This window comes from Lynx rufus, unplaced genomic scaffold, assembly GCF_022079265.1.
Source record: "Lynx rufus isolate CCGP_SWC_20201006 ecotype Redwood Valley unplaced genomic scaffold, mLynRuf1.p SCAF_6, whole genome shotgun sequence".
Lineage (NCBI taxonomy): Eukaryota > Metazoa > Chordata > Mammalia > Carnivora > Felidae > Lynx > Lynx rufus.
Genome location: NW_025814878.1, coordinates 5,211,110 through 5,229,348, shown reverse-complemented (window position 1 = coordinate 5,229,348; position 18,239 = coordinate 5,211,110).

Here is an 18,239-nt window from a genome sequence, read left to right as displayed (position 1 = left end):
CTTGACATCACTAATTATCAGGGAAATAGCTCACATCACTTCACACCTGTTAAGATGGCTAATGTCAAAAAGACAAGAGGTAACAAATGGGGGTGAGGATATGGAGAAAAGGAATGTAAATTGGTGCAGTTACTATGGGAAACAGTTTAGCGATTCCTCAAAAATTAAAAATAGATATACCACATGATCCAGTAATAGTATATATCTGGGTATATATCCAAAGGAAATTAAATTAATATCTCAAAGAGATATCTGCACTCCCATGTTCAGTGTAGCATTATTCACAATAGTAAGATACAGCAACAACCTGAATGTCTTTTAATCCTTTAATGGATGAATGGGTAAAAAAAGGCGTGATGTGTGTGTGTGTATATATATATATATATATATATATATATATATATATATATATATTTGTGTGTGTGTGTGTGTGTCAGTGCATAGACATATATGTGTTCATCTATCTGTGTGGTGTGTATATGTGTGTGTAAAATGGAATATTATTCAGCCATAAAACAGAAGGAAATCCTGCCCTGTGCAACAATATGGATGGACCTGGAGTGTGTGATGCTAAATGAAATAAGTCAGGGAAAGACAAATACTATATGATATCACTTATATGTGAGTCAAAAAAATACAGACTGCAAGAAGGAGGAAATGGGGAGCTGTTGGCCAAAGTATGCAAACTGTTAAGAAGGGGCGCCTGGGTGGCTCAGTTGGTTAAGTCTTCAACTTTGGCTCAGGTCATGTCTTGTGGTTTGTGAGTTCAAGCCTCGCACTGGGCTCTCTGCTGTCAGTGCTGAGCTTGCTTCCTCTCTCTCTCTCTGCCTCTCCCTTGCCCCTTGCGCTCTTGCTCTCTCTCTCTCTCTCACTAAATAAACATTTGAGAAAAAGAAGTTCTGAGTTTCTAATGTGCAGCATGGCAACTATAGTTAATAACACAACATTGTATACTTGAGAGCCACTGAGTATAGATCTTAAGCATTCACCACACACACACACACACACACACACACACACACACAGGTGGTAGATGCCTTAATTATCTTGGTCTTGGTAATCATTCCACAGGGTATATGTATCTCAAACCACTGCATTGGACACTTTAAATGTATACAATTACTTTGTCAATTACTCCTCATTAAATTTGAAAAAATAAAATAAAATTGCAACCTTTGCTCCAGCCACCTCTTATCCCCTTCCCTGATGCACTTGCCTCAGAGTCCTTATCACCAACTAATTATTAACGCTAACATTCTAATTACATGTAGGTAACATATTACATGATACTTATTTATCATGTTTACAGCCCGTATTCCCACCCTCCAAGCAAACGGCATGAGGACAGGGATTTTGTCTGTTTTGCTCACCACTCTACTTCCTGGGCATAGAACAGTACCAGACACACAGGAGATCCTCAACACATACTTATTAAACAGATAAGCAAATGTGTGAGTGTGACCATTTATTTAAGAGATAAATTTGTGTCCAGGGTTGACCCAAAGCATGTCAGATCTGAATTTTTACTGGGGAGAAGGAGACTTAGGTCAAAGACCATGAGGTAGAACTAAAGTTATAATAAAATCTTCCCATCTTTGACTAGAGAGCATGAGTTTATTCTGCAGCCCACCGGTTGAAGGGAGTGAAGAATATTAATATGCACTTTGTACCTCCAACTCTGAGGCCAACAATGTGGGTGGGAGGTAAAAGAAATAAGGCAGGGACAAATGCAGGATTCTACCCTACGAAAAATGTGTAAACATTTTCAGGCATAATGTTGCACCGGATGCTTCAACTGAGAGAGAAATGGTCATGTGAATGTTACGGTTTGCTGGATAAAATGTGGTCTCAAAACATGAGTCAGAGTCCCCTAGAAAGTCTGGAATTTCTAATAATTAAGTTTCCTCAGTGCAATAAAAAACCATGATCTCATCTCTCCCTATAAGCAGTTATGTTTTCCAGGGTAACAAAGCTCAAAATTTCTCTGAAAAAGATTTTACTCGATGAGATAAAAGAAGGCATAATACTCATGTACATTTCCCTGCCTAATGTCCTCATTACTGCTTGGTTATAATCTTTGAACAACCCCTTCCATTCAGGATTTGTTGACATTATTTAAGCTTGCAAAAAAAAATATTTTTAAAAAGTCAAGGAGTTCAGAAACCAAGCCCCCTGCATGATTAAGGTTTTTATTACATCTGAAATGATGGGAGTGATAATAATTCATCCCCCTTGGGATTGCATGTCCGAAAGAGCAAATCCATACCTCAAATTGGCTCTTGATCTCTAGTCTATAAGAGATGAGCCAAAGTTTAAATACAGCAGGGAAGTTTCAATACAGCCCAAGCTCGAATACAAAAATAAAATATTGCCCGGTCCTTCTGGAGAAAGCAGTTTGGGGGAAGAAGAGAGAAGGAATTATGGGTTTAGGGGTGTGTGTGTGTGTGTGTGTGTGTCTGTGTGTGTGTGTGTGTGTGTGTGTGTCTGTGTGTGCGTGTGTGTGTGTGTGTGTGTGTGTGTGTGTGTGTGTGTGATTTAAGAAGCACACAAGTAAGCATACCTCAGAGCTATTATGGATTTGGTTCCAGGCCACCACAAGAAAGCAGACACCTCAATAAAGCAAGTCAAATGAATTTTTTGGTTTCCCAGTGCTTACAAAAGTTACATTTATACCGTACTATACTATAACCTATAATGTAGTCTATATAAGACTCTTAAGTATGCAACAGCATTACGTCTAAAAAATATACATTCCTTAATTTAAAAATACTTTGACTCTTCCTTTCATGAACGATTTGTCTGTAGCTTGCAATGCTATATGATAGCATTTAATCGACCTCTTTCAAAGTTGAGGTCAATCCTCTCAGATCCTGCCACCCTTATCAACTAAGTTTATGTCATATTCTAAATCCTTTGTTATCTTTTCAACGATCGTCACAGCATCGCCACCAGGAGTAGATTTTATCTTGAGAAACCACTTTCTTTGCTCACCCATAAGAAGCAACTCCTCATCCATTCAGGTTTGATAATGAAATTGCAGCAACTCAGTTCCGTCTTCAGGCTCCACTTCCAACTCTAGTTCTCTTGCTATTCCCACCGCATCTGCAGTGACTTTCTCCACTGGAGTCTTGAACCCCCAAAGTCATCCATGAAGGCTGGAATCAACCTCTTCCCTTCCCTAAAGGACCCCATGTTGATATTTTTTACCTCCTTTCATGAATCACAGATGTTCTTAATGGCATCGAGAACGGTGGATCCTTTCCAGAAGCTTTTCAATTTACTTTGCCCAGATCCATTTGAGGAATCATTATCTATGGCAGCTATAACCTTAAGAGAAGTATTTTTTCAATAGTAAGACTTGAAACTCAAAATGACTCCCTGATCCGTGAGCCACAGAATGGATGTTGTATTAGCAGGCGTACAAACAACAGTAATCTCATGGCACATCTCCATCAGAGCTCCTGGATGACTGGATGCATTGTCAATGAGCAGTAATATTTTAAAAGAAATCTTTTTTTCTGAGCAGCAATTCCCAACAGTGGGCTTAAAATAGTCCGTAAACCATGTTGTGAGCAGATGTGCTGTCATCCCGGCTTTGTTGTTCCGTTTATAGAGCACAGGCAGAGTAGATTTAGCATAACTCTTAAGAGCCCTAGAATTCTTGGAATGGCAAATGAGCACTGGCTTCAACTTAAAGCCACCAGCCGCATTAGCCCCTCACAGAAGAGTCAGCCTGTTCATTGAAGTTTGAAGGCAGTCATTGACTTCTCTTCTCTAGCTATGAAGTTCTAGACGCTGTCTCAGCCTTCAGAGAACTGAAGAAGAGTTGTGGCCTGGCTCTGGATCAGGCTTTGGCTTAAGGGAATATTGTGGCTAGTTTGGTCTTCTCTCTAGACCACTAAACCTTTCTCCATATCAGCAATAGGCTGCTCACTTTCTTGCCATTCATGTGTTCGCCAGAGTAGCACTTTTCACACCTTCAAGAATTTTTATTCACCACTTGGCTTTTGGCCTATGGTGGCTTTCAACATGCCTTCCTCATGCTTCATCGTTTCTAGTTTGTGACTTAAAGTGAGAGACGGGCAACTCTTCCTTGAACACTCAGAGGCCACTACAGGGTTATTAAACTGGCCTAATTTCAATATTGTGTCTTGGGATTGGGAAGCCTGAGGAGAGGGAGAGAGGTGATGGCATGGCCAGTCAATGGAGCACTCAAAACACACATATTTATTAAGTTCACTGTCTTATATGGGTGCCGTTCGTGGCACCCCCAAACAGTTGCAATAGTAACACCAGAAATCACTGATCACAGATCACCATAATACATATAATCATGAAAACGTTTGAAATACTGCAAGAATTACCAAAACGCGACACGGAGGCACGAAGTGAACAAATGCTGTTGCCAAAATGACACCAACAGACCCATTTGACACAGGTTACCACAAACTTTCAATTTGTAAAAAATGCAGTATCTGTGAAGGGCAATAAAGCAAAGCACAATAAAATGAGATATGCCCGTGTTAGATTTTCGAAGCTAATGCCCATGGTAGAAATGACCTACAATTGGAGAGGCATGGGTGAGGTAGGTAGTGACAAAGCAGATCGTGATTAAACTAAAAAAAAGTGGAAAAAGACTAGAAAGCAAACACCAGGAGTAGAGGAAGGAGGTAAGTGATTTTCTGCAGAGCCCAAGTAAATCTGTAGGGCTTAGAATCAAGGGAGGGCCCCCGTCTCCACGAACATGTCTCACAATCAGTCTAGTCAGATGGCTCAGGAGCTGAGATGCGTGGTACAGAGGGGACTAAACACGAAGTGTGTTCCCCTTCAGAGAAGTATCCTGACTTTTCCAAAATGGGATTTGGAAGTGACTGAACTAGAGCATTCATTCATGTATTCATTCATTCATACCATTACCGAGCATCCACAGCACCCTATGAATTTGGTGGTCCCAAATGAGCCACTCCTCCCAGCTCAGTGGGGCCCTCCCATATTGATTTTGGGCTCGGCGCTGTGGCCGGCTGGGGCCAGTAGGACAGGGGCAATCATGATACGCATATGCTCCAAAGGCTTATCTCAGAGTGCTCTCTCTTGGGAGTCCTGAGTTGCCATGTAAAACATCCCATGACGTGGTGGAGAAATCACATAGAGGAGAGGCCCTGAGGTGAAATGGAGACAACTGAGGGGCCAGCTGAGAGGAAGAACCAAGGACCCAGAAGTCTGACCACCCTGGAGCCCCATTTGCTACAATATCAGCATATGAGTGAAGAAAACATCCAGGATAATGCAGTCTCTGTGGATATAAAGAGATCAAAGACAAGTCTTTGGGAGACCTTGGGAAGTAAGAGTGACACAAATGTTTGTAATCAGCGGACAGACTATGGTTGGCAGTCTCCAAAGATGGCCCCAGAATTCCTCTCCTCCTTGAGCACATGCGCCATTCCTCATACCAGCAAATAGAGCTTAATTTTACTCCCTTAACAGTGGCATAGCTCTGTGATTGCTTTAACTAATAGAAAGCAGCATAAGTGACACCCTGGGGCCACCAAGCCCAGGTTTTAAAGGAATTTGCAGCTTCTCTTCTCTTCTTAGAAAGCTTACCCTTGGGTCACCCCCTCTCAGAACCCAGTCTCCACATTGAAAGCTAAAGCCACATGAAAAGGATACCTAGAAGGGAACCATGAGAATAGGACCAAAAGGCACAGCTAAGACCCCAGCTGGCAGCCATCCTCAACTGCCAACCTTGCAAATGAGTCATCCCAGCCAAAACAGCCCCAAATGACTGCAGATCCCGCCAACAACATGAGATATAGAAGTACCACCTGGCTGAGCTCAGTCAGCCCAGAGAACTATGATAAATTAATCGGTGTTGTTTTAAGGGGCTGGTTTGTGGGGTGGTTTGTTATGCAGCTTTGTGTTTCTAAAATCACGACAGACATTAATCTTTAGGATTTGGGAATGGGAATTTTGAATTCCTGGGAATTAGAAGTTATTTTTAATACTGCCAACATTCGTCATAATTTTTACTCATTATCATGGATAGCTTTCAAAGTTTTAATACGTAAGAAATATCACATTTAGTAGTATCTTCAAAGAGCTATAGCCTATAGAGGATATTCAAACACTGGAAAATGTCAGTAAACACTATTGGGTAGTGTTCAAATAAATGTAACATTTAGATCTCGTAGCAAGTACTAAAAGAATCATGTGCCTGAATAGCCTATTGAAGGGTTTATTTTGCTTCTAAAACATGTTATTCTTGGAGCACCACTCATAGGATTTGTGGAAAACATACTCTCCATATAGACATTCATATTTATTTTATTTTCAATAAAGACTCACCGTTTGAAGCAGACAGAGACACAAGAACATACTTAAAACATGGCAGCAGCTAACCAAGGATGACTGATTAGATTGTGGCCAATATTCTCATATGTGTTCCCATCCTCATCCCTACAAATGTTGACCTTTATATTTGTATCCATGTATTGATATTTTCGGCTCTTGCTTTCTACTTGACTTCAGGGGATGCCTTAGAACCCGTGACAGTCTCTGTTAAGTGTTTGTTCTTACAAAAGTAGGTCTGTTGCCCAATTTTCCCAATTTTGTAACTGATTTTTCTCAAGATTCACCATTCAGAAAAACATGTAAATTTCCCAAGGAATGCCAAGAAAGAATTCCCACATGGAAACACTAAGAGTAACAGATGACAACATCCACAACCAGCCTGCGTTTCTGGGTGACTAAGCTGGTAACACAACAAACATAGTTCCTACAGTCACAGAGCTTACAGTCAGATAAGGGAAACTAATACTACACAGATGAGCAGAGGCACAAACCATCATGAGCCCCACACTGCCATTGTCCAGGTGAAGATGGGAAGCTGCCAAAGAGGAGAAAGAAGAACAGGTGGTCTCTACTCAGTCTTGAAGAGAAGCCCACAGATCCTTGCAGCATTGGAGTGGTAACCACAACGTTACCCAGAGAAGCAACGATGTGAACTCGGTTGAGAAAACATTTTGGTTTGGGAGTTATTCTTACAAGGGCCACTTTGCCATGAAGTACAGCAGGATGGCCACAACCCTACCCACCTGGAGTCAAGATTTCCAGGCCACTGCTGCCTTCCTACAAGGTGAAGAGGATGCCCAGCAAAGCACCACAGTGAATCCCTCTTTCACAAGGTCACTATTTCTTTTTCCTCACAATTTACATCTTTTTCTTCAGGCCCATTACCTTTTTTCTACTGATATAATGCATATTACAATCAATGCTACATTTTTTGTAATTTGTGGTCATTTCTCCTAAATCCTCAACAAATATCTCTCTTGGTGCCAGTAATTGGTCTTAAAGGAAAGACAAGTTTCTTATTAGGCTTCTAACAAGCATATAACACTTTCTTTAGAGATGCCCACTTCACCAAGTAGGTCTCAAAAATATTATTAGTTCCACCACTTGGATACCTCCTGAGTCGATGACCCACCTGACAAAAAAGGTGAAGCCTCTATAACCCAACTCCTAAGGACATGAGAAGTTTCTACGATGTGAACCCAACCCCTAAGGACATAAGAAGTTCTACGAACTCTTCTAGGCCTTTGTTGGGGGTTTAATTATGTCTGATTATAAAGTGTGATCAGAAAACAACCTGGTTAATTTAAGAGTTCTACCCGTTTACACTTTCTTGCTACTTACAAAAATCCTCTTATGCCACCAGGTAATTTCCCACAGACAGGGGACAGATTTAATAGTGACCAGAGTGGACCTGACGCCATGGAACAACCTATTCTGTCCAGTTTCAATTCTTCCTGTTGCTAAGACTTGCTCTCCCTTTATAAAATGCTGCATGACACCCATGAACAACCACCACATAGGACTAACTTTGAGATCCCCAAGATGTCACATGAGGTGATATGAGAAAAGTGACCAAGAGGAAGAGAAGGAGATGTACAGAGAGAATGAAGGTCATGGAATTTATTTTTATTTTTATTTTTTGGCTAGGGAATCTGACTCCATTAACATTTACATGTTTTGAGAAGCTAGCATGGCTGTATGAAATCCTCTCAAAGATCTGACATAGCTAATGAAAATACCTCATGTTTATATAATGAATTGGTTTCCAAGAACGCCATGCAAGTCACAGCTGAACCTCATAACGTCTCAGTACGCTAGAGGAAGAAAGTAGAAATGAGTTGGTAACCAAGGAGCTTGCCCAAGGACACACAGCATCATCAGAGATTTGGTCTTCAGCTCACATTGCGTGATCTTCAATGCCAAGTGCAGTTCTCCAAGCACACAGCTCCCCAAAAAAGTGGCTCGGAGAAATGAATTAGTTCATCCCTTTACTTCATTTCAAATCATCACATGGGCTTGGGGTTTAGGGAAACCCCTTTCATTGCCTCTCCTGACCCAGCCTCAGAACATTAACCATGATCACAAGTGAACCTGAGAGTGACTCCGGGGAGACTTTAAGGGAGTCAGTTTATTTGGAATTTAACCAGATGAATTTCAATCTCAATTAGACATCTTAAAACACAATTAAAATTTTGTATGGGTTATTTGATCCTCACACCTCATAAATTAAATGGAATGAATTTTGATCTACCTAAGTCCTCCTGGTAGAAAAGTGGTGAGGGTAAGCAAAGGGGTTTCCAAGATATTTGGCATGAATTTCCTTCGGGGAAAGCCCCATAGAGCCTGGTTCCCAACACCGAGGTACAAGCAAGGATGTAACAGTGCACACGACATCCTTGATGGGGACAGATGGGAAACAGCAAACCTAAGCCTTTTCTAACCCTTTCCACCCCTCAGGACAGCATATGCTAATACAAGTTATGTGCAAATGCATAAAAAAGAAAGTGTTGGCCACGGTTGGCAACTCCTTCCTGAAATCCCCTACTACCATCAAGTATCTCGCCTTCCCCCATCTGAGCCTTCCCTTTCCACGCTTCTTACACGTGGGCTTTTCAGCTCAACCAAGCCAATCTATTAGCTGTTCCTCTACAAGGTATCACTTTGGTGACGGAGGCAGCCATGTCACAAATATCCCCCTTCCTCCAACCAACTGCGTAATTTGCGGGGCCCGTGGCAAAACTAAAATGTGGATCCCCTTGTTCAAAAACGATTAAGAATTTAACATGCAACAGCAGAGCAGTAAACCAAGCACGGGGGCCCTTCTAAGTATGGCCACGTGTGACTCCATAGGTCCCATGCCCATGAAGCCTGTTCTGCTACCTCCCGCATTAGATAAGAACGTGCCTGTCTAGCAAGCTTTGTCAGATAAACCCAATCTCCATTCAACCAGAGTACATGAGATGATATGTTAATCTTTGTATTTATGTATTTTCTCCCCCAACAGGACTATCAAATCTTCTAAAATAACCCTGTCTTTTTATTTTTTAATACCTCAAATAGTACCTAACGATGCTTTGTAGATAGTACGTATTAATAAAATGATTGCTTTCTCAACAAAACTTCAGGACAACTGGGAGCTGCACTCTCCCTCAACAGTGTTCCTGTGCTTGGGTCCAACTCAAGTGGCAACACCACTCCTTTAGCAAGTGATGTCATATAACCTTGGATCTTCAGGAGAGCTCCAGGAAAGATTAGGGCCAAGGGAGGAGGGCATGTTGCAAAGCATGCCTGCACCTAGGCTCCATTTATAAGGCCTGCAGAAAGGATAGTCCCCGCCAGGAAGCCCAGCGTTCAACCTTGTTTGAACCTGACTCCAGAGCTGTAGAGTTGAGAGGCAGGGATGGGGTCAGTGAACTGACAATATGGCTCCTCAGAGGCCAGCTGCAATGCGCTGGGGGGTGGGGGGATGTATCCACAAAGTGTTTCACTTTTCAAGCCCACGTCCATTCCTGTTGTCATGGGCTATAGCTTTCTTGTTGAACTACATAGCCAGGTCTCATCAGGGTGTATGTTTGTATGCTGATGTCAATCATTTCTTTTTTGTGTCCCTCGCTGGCTGCTGCCCACGGAGTGGAGGTAATTCTTGTTCCCTGCTCTATTGATGTTGGTTATTTTTATGATATTATTTTTCCCTGGTGCTTTGATACCTATCAAGGTCTCACATCTACAGTGAGCAGGGGGTTATCCGAGAATCAAAGGGCAGAGTTCATACAGTTGGAAGGATGTTGGTGGGAGCTGACACGATTTATCTCAAAGAGATTTGCCACCATCCATCATTCTTGGAATAACAGTGTTCCTGCATCCAACCTCACCCTTCATAGAAAGATAACCACATGCTTTGCACACACTGATTCATTCATCCTCCATCACAAGTGAGTTCCATTTTAACTGTTTATGTCTCTGGCCTTTAGAAAAACAGTTAGCAAGACGCCTTGTTTTTCTGAAGGTGACCTCTCTACCCTCCTTCATCATCCAATATGCAAATGAGAGCCAGGAAGTCCCTGAATAGCCAAAATGGATGCACCAGAGCCCTCACCCTTTGTTCATAGAGGAAGCCGTCCCCTGAAAGCTGACTACTCTCATTTTAAACACGATTTCCAACCAGGTTAGGTATCGAGTTTCACAGCCAATGAAAGATGAAGGTCTGTCATGGCAGGAAGGAGAAGAGGATCGAGGCAGGCAAAGTGACAGCAAACAAATTAGAGCCCTGGGGGCAGTGGAGAGTTTTCATCTCCGGGAATCTCCTGCACACCCACCCCTTCAGGCACCCTGATGTCCTATGCAATGTACTTTCACTGTCACCTACCTTTGCCCACGCTGGGTTCAGTACCTGGGATGCTCCTTCCTAGGGTCTCTGGGCGTCAACCACCTACTTATCTTTCAACACCCAACCCAGATGGCCCCTTCTGTGTGAAACCTTCCATTACATGTCTGCACACTTGTACCAATGAGTTGAACGTAGATCTTGATGCGTCTACCTCTCCAGCCACACTCCGCAGCTCCTAATGGCAGAGACGCCCTTGAGCATAGCTTCATACCTGTGCTCCCTCAAATATAGTGAGCGCTCAATAAATATTTGCTCAGTGAAAGAAGGAATTGCCTATGGAAAGCAGACAGGGTAAAAGAGTATGGCAAACAAGAGTCCCTGGAATTGTCACCCTGAAATACAGCCACTAGGCTGGGTGACAGCCACAGTGATTACAATAAATTATTTTTAAAAGGTTAAGATCTGTTCCTTATCCCTTATGATGAAAGGCAAGTAAGTGTGTATATCTTTAGAAAGATTCTGATAATAACTATAGAAAAGTCATTTATTTGAAACACCTCGCCTGAGCTAATATTCAATAGGTGGAAAACTCCTATCGACTTCATTTACTCAGTGTTTGAATCAGAAGGAATTGAAATTCCTAAGACAGGAACTCTGACCCACACTCAAAGTTCTCCTTCCCTCTCGGTCCTAGCAAAGACTGGGTATGAAGCATCTCGTCACGTCCCCAGAGACAGACAACAGGTGCGTCCGTTGTCTAAGTAACGGAGACCAGATGAGCCACGGTCAAAATGCATCTATCAGAACAGGTGGCAACGGCCAATAAAAGGAAGTTTTCTACTCCTGGGGCGAAGGAGATTTTGTTCTTTTTTTCTTTTGGCACAGATTTGTTTACTGTTCAGCCCTATTAAAGTATACGGTGCTACCAAAACATTTATTAATAGCCCTAACACTTCTTTAAATAAATGAGCCATTGATGATCCGCTTTTCAAAAGGTAAGCTGGAGAGCAGAGAGCAGGGGGAGGAGGGAAGCAGGTGAATGCTTCTGACACTTCACCCCTTCACATTTAACTGCACACAATGACGAGTTTAAAATTCAACCCTAGCCACACTGGGAAGAGACAGCACACTAGAAAATAATAAATACAGTATCTTGAGGGGAGGGGACAGTGTTTCCTGGGCCTCTTCCACGTGCTCAACGGCACCATTCCCAAAGTTTGAGATCATTTTAATTCAGCAGTAAGCCGTCTTTCAAAAGGAGATACAAATATTGCTTCTGCTGCCCATTCGAGTAAATAGTCTGGTTATCACTTTGGAAGGAGTCACCTTTCGCTGACCACGTGACTTTAACTCACTTGCCTCCAATCCTATACCTTTACCCCTTGACCCCGATTTCCACGGTCCAGAAGCAAGGGGGATGAGTGGAGAGAGTGGCCATCCAGGGCCAGGAAAGTGGCACATCTGGTGACGTCCCCAGCACACACTTCCTGTCCTCAATGACTTTCAAGGTTAAAGTAGCTTTTTTTTTTTTCAAAGTCACAGCCATAGGCAGATTCATGGCAGTTCTGCAAAGCACACCCCAGTTTGAAAATCCGCCCGCTCTAAAAGGAAGAATTGCCTTCATCTCCAGTAGATCATCAGACCCAAAGAAAGTCATGTCAGGCTGTGGCAAAGCCAACCTGGGCTGACAGCATTTATAAAGAAAAGGGCACCTAGACACCCAGTTTAAAGTGAACAGCTAAGATTGTGAGAACAGAGGCCAGAGCATCTTAATGGGGTCATGTCAAGACCTAGATGCTCACAGATGCTCCACACTCACCCCCCAAGTATCACCCCAGTGAGGTCCCGAGGAAGGCCATGTACTTCGAAACCTAGACAGATGGCCGAAGTATGGTGGTGCCAGCCCAAGTATTTAAAGTGTGCTCTTCCAATGGCCATTCCCAGAGCTGCCTAAATGTAAGCAAAAGAGGATTTCAGTAACAAATAAAAAATACAACGATCAAAAGCTTGTCATTCAAATTCTATGACCGGGAAGCCACAAAGACAGGAAGGATGGGGAAAAGTCATCTGTCATCCCCACATTTACACATAGCCTGAAACAAAATAGAATGAGATATTCTATCAAGTGTAGCTTATGGAGTCCCGATGGTAAACAATGTCGTAATTATCCCTGAAACGAGGGGATGGAATTCATAGACTTGCTCTCTGGATGTTCTCTGGTCTCTTTTTCTAGGAACTGGTTGATACTGGTTAACAGGAGTGTCTTAAGACTGTAGAAATGGACAGGTTTGTTTTTCTTGTTACATTTGAAAGGAGGGACGCCTGGGTGGCTCAGTCGGTTGAGCGTCTGACTGCGGCTCAGGTCATGATCTCATGGTTCGTGGGTTCAAGATCCACATCAGGCTTTGCACTGACAGCCCAGAGACTGCTTGGATTCTCTGTCTCCCTCCCTCTCTCTGCCCCTCCCCTGCTCATGTTCTCTCTCTCTGTGTCTCTCTCTGTCTCTCTCAAATAAGTAAACATCAAAAAAATTTTTTGAAGGGCAATTAGAAAGTCCTTCCTGAAACTCCAACATTTCTGATTCATTCCCTAAGGTTTAAATACTGATGTCTTAAAGTGCGTACTCCACAAAAATACGACATCAGCAAGGAAACCCATGAAGCTACTATCGTTTACAAAAACCTTCACAGAGGGGCGCCAGGTGGCTCAGTCGGTTGAGCATCCGACTTCGGCTCAGGTCATGATCTCACGGTCTGTGTGTTTGAGCCCCGCATCCGGCTCTGTGCTGACAGCTCAGAGCCTGGAGCTTGCTCCCAATCCTGTGTCTCCCTCTCTCTCTGCCCCTCCGCCACTCGTACTCTGTCTCTCTCCAAAACTAAATAAGCATAAAAATAAATAAAAAAATACAAACAAACCTTCGCAGAAATGTATACTCTTGCTTTCCTTACAACTGTTCGCTGAGAGCCTTTGGAAAAGGGGTCTTGATGAAATAGGGCTATGAGAACAATGGTTCAGGAACAGCCAGGAATCCTGGGGTAAGGGAGGCCAGGAAAGGGGCCCCGGCAGGGGCTCTGAGCTGCCAAAGGAGAGGCAAGGTCACCGGAAAGAGAGAAACAGTGAAAGCAGAGGAGAGAGGCCCCTTCAAGCAGTGTTGTACAGGGCTGGCCCTGCCCTAACTTGTCTCTGCCTCTCTCCCAGGCTTGCCTCCCGCCCCTCTCGCCTCTGCATTCGGACAGACAGAAGCTAGGGGGTCATGCTCACCTCCACTCCAACTAATAAAAAGAAGGAAAATGCCAATAAAATGAATATTTGCATTTATGCGTGCAGTCGCTTCAAGTTTCTGCACGTTTCAGTGGTAAGCACTGCAGGACATTAAAAGTAGAGTCAAGACGATATTTTATCCAGCTGCCCTCTTCCCAGAAAGTAAACAGATAATAAAATAAATCTAATCAGCATTCCTTTTCACTTAGCTGAAATTAAATTTTACTCATCATGGGTAAGTGGCTAATTACACGTTTAGTGTAAAGAAAATTCCGGGGACATTACCTTATTTACTCTCTTCTTATGTCAATAGATGAGAGGACATTGGCATTCAGATGTAGGTGGCAACAGCTGACTGCTGATGCCAACTTACCTTTTATGGCCTGAATTCAGAGCAAAACAAAGCAAACAGTAGAGACACCGGAATTAAATTGCCTTCCACCCCAAATGCAGGCAATCTGCCCATTGATTTATAGCAACTGCAAGTGCTGAGGAAATTGCTTCCCAAATGGACTGATCCCTGGGCTCCGAGAGTTTGAGGGGGAAAAAAAAAAAAGCCAAAATTTCTTGAGTGGTTACTGTGCGCTAGGCATTTCTTATGTTAAGATGCTTCGCCACAAGCCATGAGGCAAGTTGTCATGTTTTTATACCCATCTTGCAGTGGGGGAAACCAAAGCTTCAAAGGGCGGAACAGCATCCCCGAGGTCAATCAGCTGGTGAGCAGGGGACCCAAATCTGTCTGACATTCAAGGCCACGCTTTGAACTGTGGCATCGTCTCTGTGGCAAAGGGGACTCCCTCCTGACACACCACAGCTGCCGCGTGTTCACACGAAGGGGACCCAAGAGTTCCGAGGCCCTCTGTCAGCCGTGAGAGGGTCCCTTCGAGCAAAGTCCAACTGGTGAACTTGGGCACGGCGCTGGTCAGCTCTCACCTGCCCGAACTTCCTTGTTTGGCTTGTTCCCAAGAAAACGTCTGGCTCCCAAGCCACCTTTTGGGTGACAGACCTCCCATATGGTGGCTTGTTCCTCGGTGCTATACCACTCTGCTGAGCTTTCCAATCTGGAAGGTGCTGCTGTAGACCGCACGCTGGCAGAAGGAACACCTCCTGCAAAGCGTTTAGGGAGTAGAGCAGGCTTGCACATTTCGCAGGCTTGTTAATGAGAGCTGCGTGTTTAGTCCCCCATGCTCTGAGCAAGACCTGAGGGTACCCTTTTTGAACTCGGGCAAAACATAAATGCAAATAGTTCCATACAAACAGAACTGTCCTGAATTAGTCATGCTCAGATGAGCCCAGGCGCGAGCATTCCAGCGCGTGATCATCACCGATGGAAGCTTACGTGGACGTCATTACATTTTACTTACAATCTACTCCAAACCAACGTGCTCAGTCTCTGAAAAGGGGATTCCTTCCGCAGTCCCCGCCCCCTTTTTTTTTCTGAGTTGTGTACGTCCTGAGCCATTGTCGACATCCTAGCAGGCTGTAAAGTCAATTCATTTTCTTCTATGGCTGTTTTGAATTTTATCTGGAGATGTTGTTAAATCAAGTCTGCTTAAACCTGAAGGCCCCGCATTTGTCACAGGGAACCTCTAGGTAATAAATAAAAACAAACAAGTCAAATCGCACCGCCTAGGTGATGTCTGCAAGTAAGAAAGGAAAGGATTTTTTTTTTTTCACTCCGTTATGAAAAGTTCATGGCTACCATTACTGCTCAGTAGTAAATGTCCCCATCAAGACATTCCCCCCGAATAGTTTCTCCCAGGTTTGGCAAAGAGGACAGACGATGTGATACTTTTATCTGATTCGGAGGGTACGAAAAACCGTAACAAACGCCATCAACTACTGATGGTTCCAAATCCTCTCCAAATCCTCTTCCAAACACACTAGCTGCCTGGTTCTCTCCTTGTTACGTTTCTGGAGTACAAGCAGGGACGCGGGACTGAGAGGGCTCCCCGTGCCACTCGAGTTCGGGCGGCAAGCAGACAACAGCTGGATCTTACTGAAAGTTGTATTCTTACGACACCCCGAGGGGAGAAGCTAGGTGGTGTGGGTACTGCTTTGGGGACCTGTCCAAACTGACACTACAATTTCAGAGATCCCACCGAAATATATTTTACGTCATGTGGCCTGAGACCACGAAACCTGGCGTGGGAATTTGGGTGCAACAGACGACGATCCACGGATTTCAGGGACTACTGTCCTCATGCCCACTGGCACCTGTCCCTGACTGTAAATTAGCATGCGAAATTTACCACACCTTCCCGCAAGACAGAAGGTAGGCTTGGCGTCTCTTTCATTTGTGTGAACCAGTTGTGATTTAGTATTTAGTGAAAACACGAGTCATCCGTCTTCCCCCTTCACTTGTCTTTCTTGATTCACAGGCCACCTTCCTATCCGCTCCACTCTGCCCACTCTATTTTCATCCGGGTTGCCACCCTTGATCCTCTCCCGTGTCCGATTTCTCCATTTTCTCCACTCCCCTCTCTCTCTCCTCGATCTTCCCATCTGAACACGGGAAAGGAGTCGCCCTAGTGTTTAAAATTTCTTAGAACTCTTGCGCCCCTTTAAAATCTTCCATCATTTAGTATTTGGAAATTTCGCAAGATAAATTTGGGAAAGCCAAGATCCCACATCCAACACTGCCCCTGATTCTAAATATGCCCCAGAGGGATCTAGCATCTGCTAGAAATGAGCCCCTCAACACAAGAATTAGAGGTTCCCGAGCCCTAGGAATTGATTATGGGTTGACAAATCAAATTACAGGATTTCTCCTATAACAATGAACGTGTGCTCCTAAGTCTCTTCACGTTATGGGATTTCATGCAATAAAAATACTAACGACAGCAGACGCTGCCAAGAGCCTCAACCATAGCCCCTCACGCTCATCCCTTGGTTGCATGTGGGCCAGCCTTCCCGCAACAAGCCCCGCGACTGTGTTCCTTTGGCCGCGGGTCTGTCTGGCCTCTAGAGTCTTCTCTGCCTGCCCACATAGAGGACCAGGGATGCTGGGGAATTAATGCCTCCCCGGAGCAGCTCTGACCAACGTCCAACAGCAGTTGGGGTGTAAAGGCTCCAGCTCCCTTCCCCCTCAGGTGGGATAACCCAGAGCATGTCTTACACTGGCTCCTTGCGTTTCCCCAAGGGGTCTGTGTGCCCGTGGCCCACAGTTGTAATTGTCTCCAGACACCTTCGTCAGCTGGCTTCCCTTCCCTGCCTCCTTTCCAGCATTTCCTCCGCCTTTCAATTACTTGCACTTAAATTCTGGCCTCAGGGTCTTCTTCTTGGGAACCCCCCAAACGATACACGGTTATGGGATAATAGGACTGGGCCAGGCGCTCAGACCTTTTATGTCTCCTCAGTGATACACCAGACAAAGCAGACAAAGAAGAAAGAGAAGCAATAGCACAATTAAAATGCTACCAGAGTTGTAAACATCTTGGATTCTTAATACATGTTTTAAAATAACACATTATTTGACACATTTCCTTGACAAATTGCATAAATTTTGTTTAATGGAAGGAGGTAGGTGAGCTAGTCTGGCTTCTGAATTACGAGGAAGGGCTGGAAGAAGGCCATCCTAATTTTTAAGACAAAATGTTGCGACACCCACGGTGGATAGCCACGGCTCGACGTTCCATACTTCTTACTTCTGTGCTGACTTAAATTAGAAATCCAGCTTTTGGGATTGGGCCCGTTCCCTCTTTTTGTGACACAAAGTGCTAGTTTGTTGTATTTGTATTTGTGGTTTGGCATTAAGCCATGATCTTCGGTCCCCTGAAAGTGCTTCTAAAACACCTTTAAAGTAGCTGATAACTACCACACAAGTTATTTTAAGAGTGAGAATTTAATACAAGGGATTGGTGAAGCAGGTGATGGATGACTAAAAAGCCAAAGGGGGAAGTCTCAGGCAACTTCTGGAAGCATCTTCTGAGATGGAAAAAGAAATGAAGTGGGAGCGTCACTTGGTGGGACCAGACCTCTCAGGAGAAGTAGGGTGACCAACCATCCCAGTTTCTTTCTCTGGGACACCGATTTTTCATGCTAAAACCAAGAGAGTCCCAGGGAGACCAGACGGTTGTTCGTCCTAGAGGAAGGAGGGATGCCTGGCTGGTGGTGATGCCTCGGAAACTTCGAGAAGGGTCCCCCTCCTCCTCAGAGCTGGAACTCAGCTCTCTGATCAGGAGGAACTGGTACCTCTGAACTGGTAAAACGGGCCAGGTGCCAGGACGGCAAGATGACCGGAGCCCGGAACCAACTGCCGTTCTTCCGACTTTAAATCTTTCTCTAGCACTTTCGATTGGTG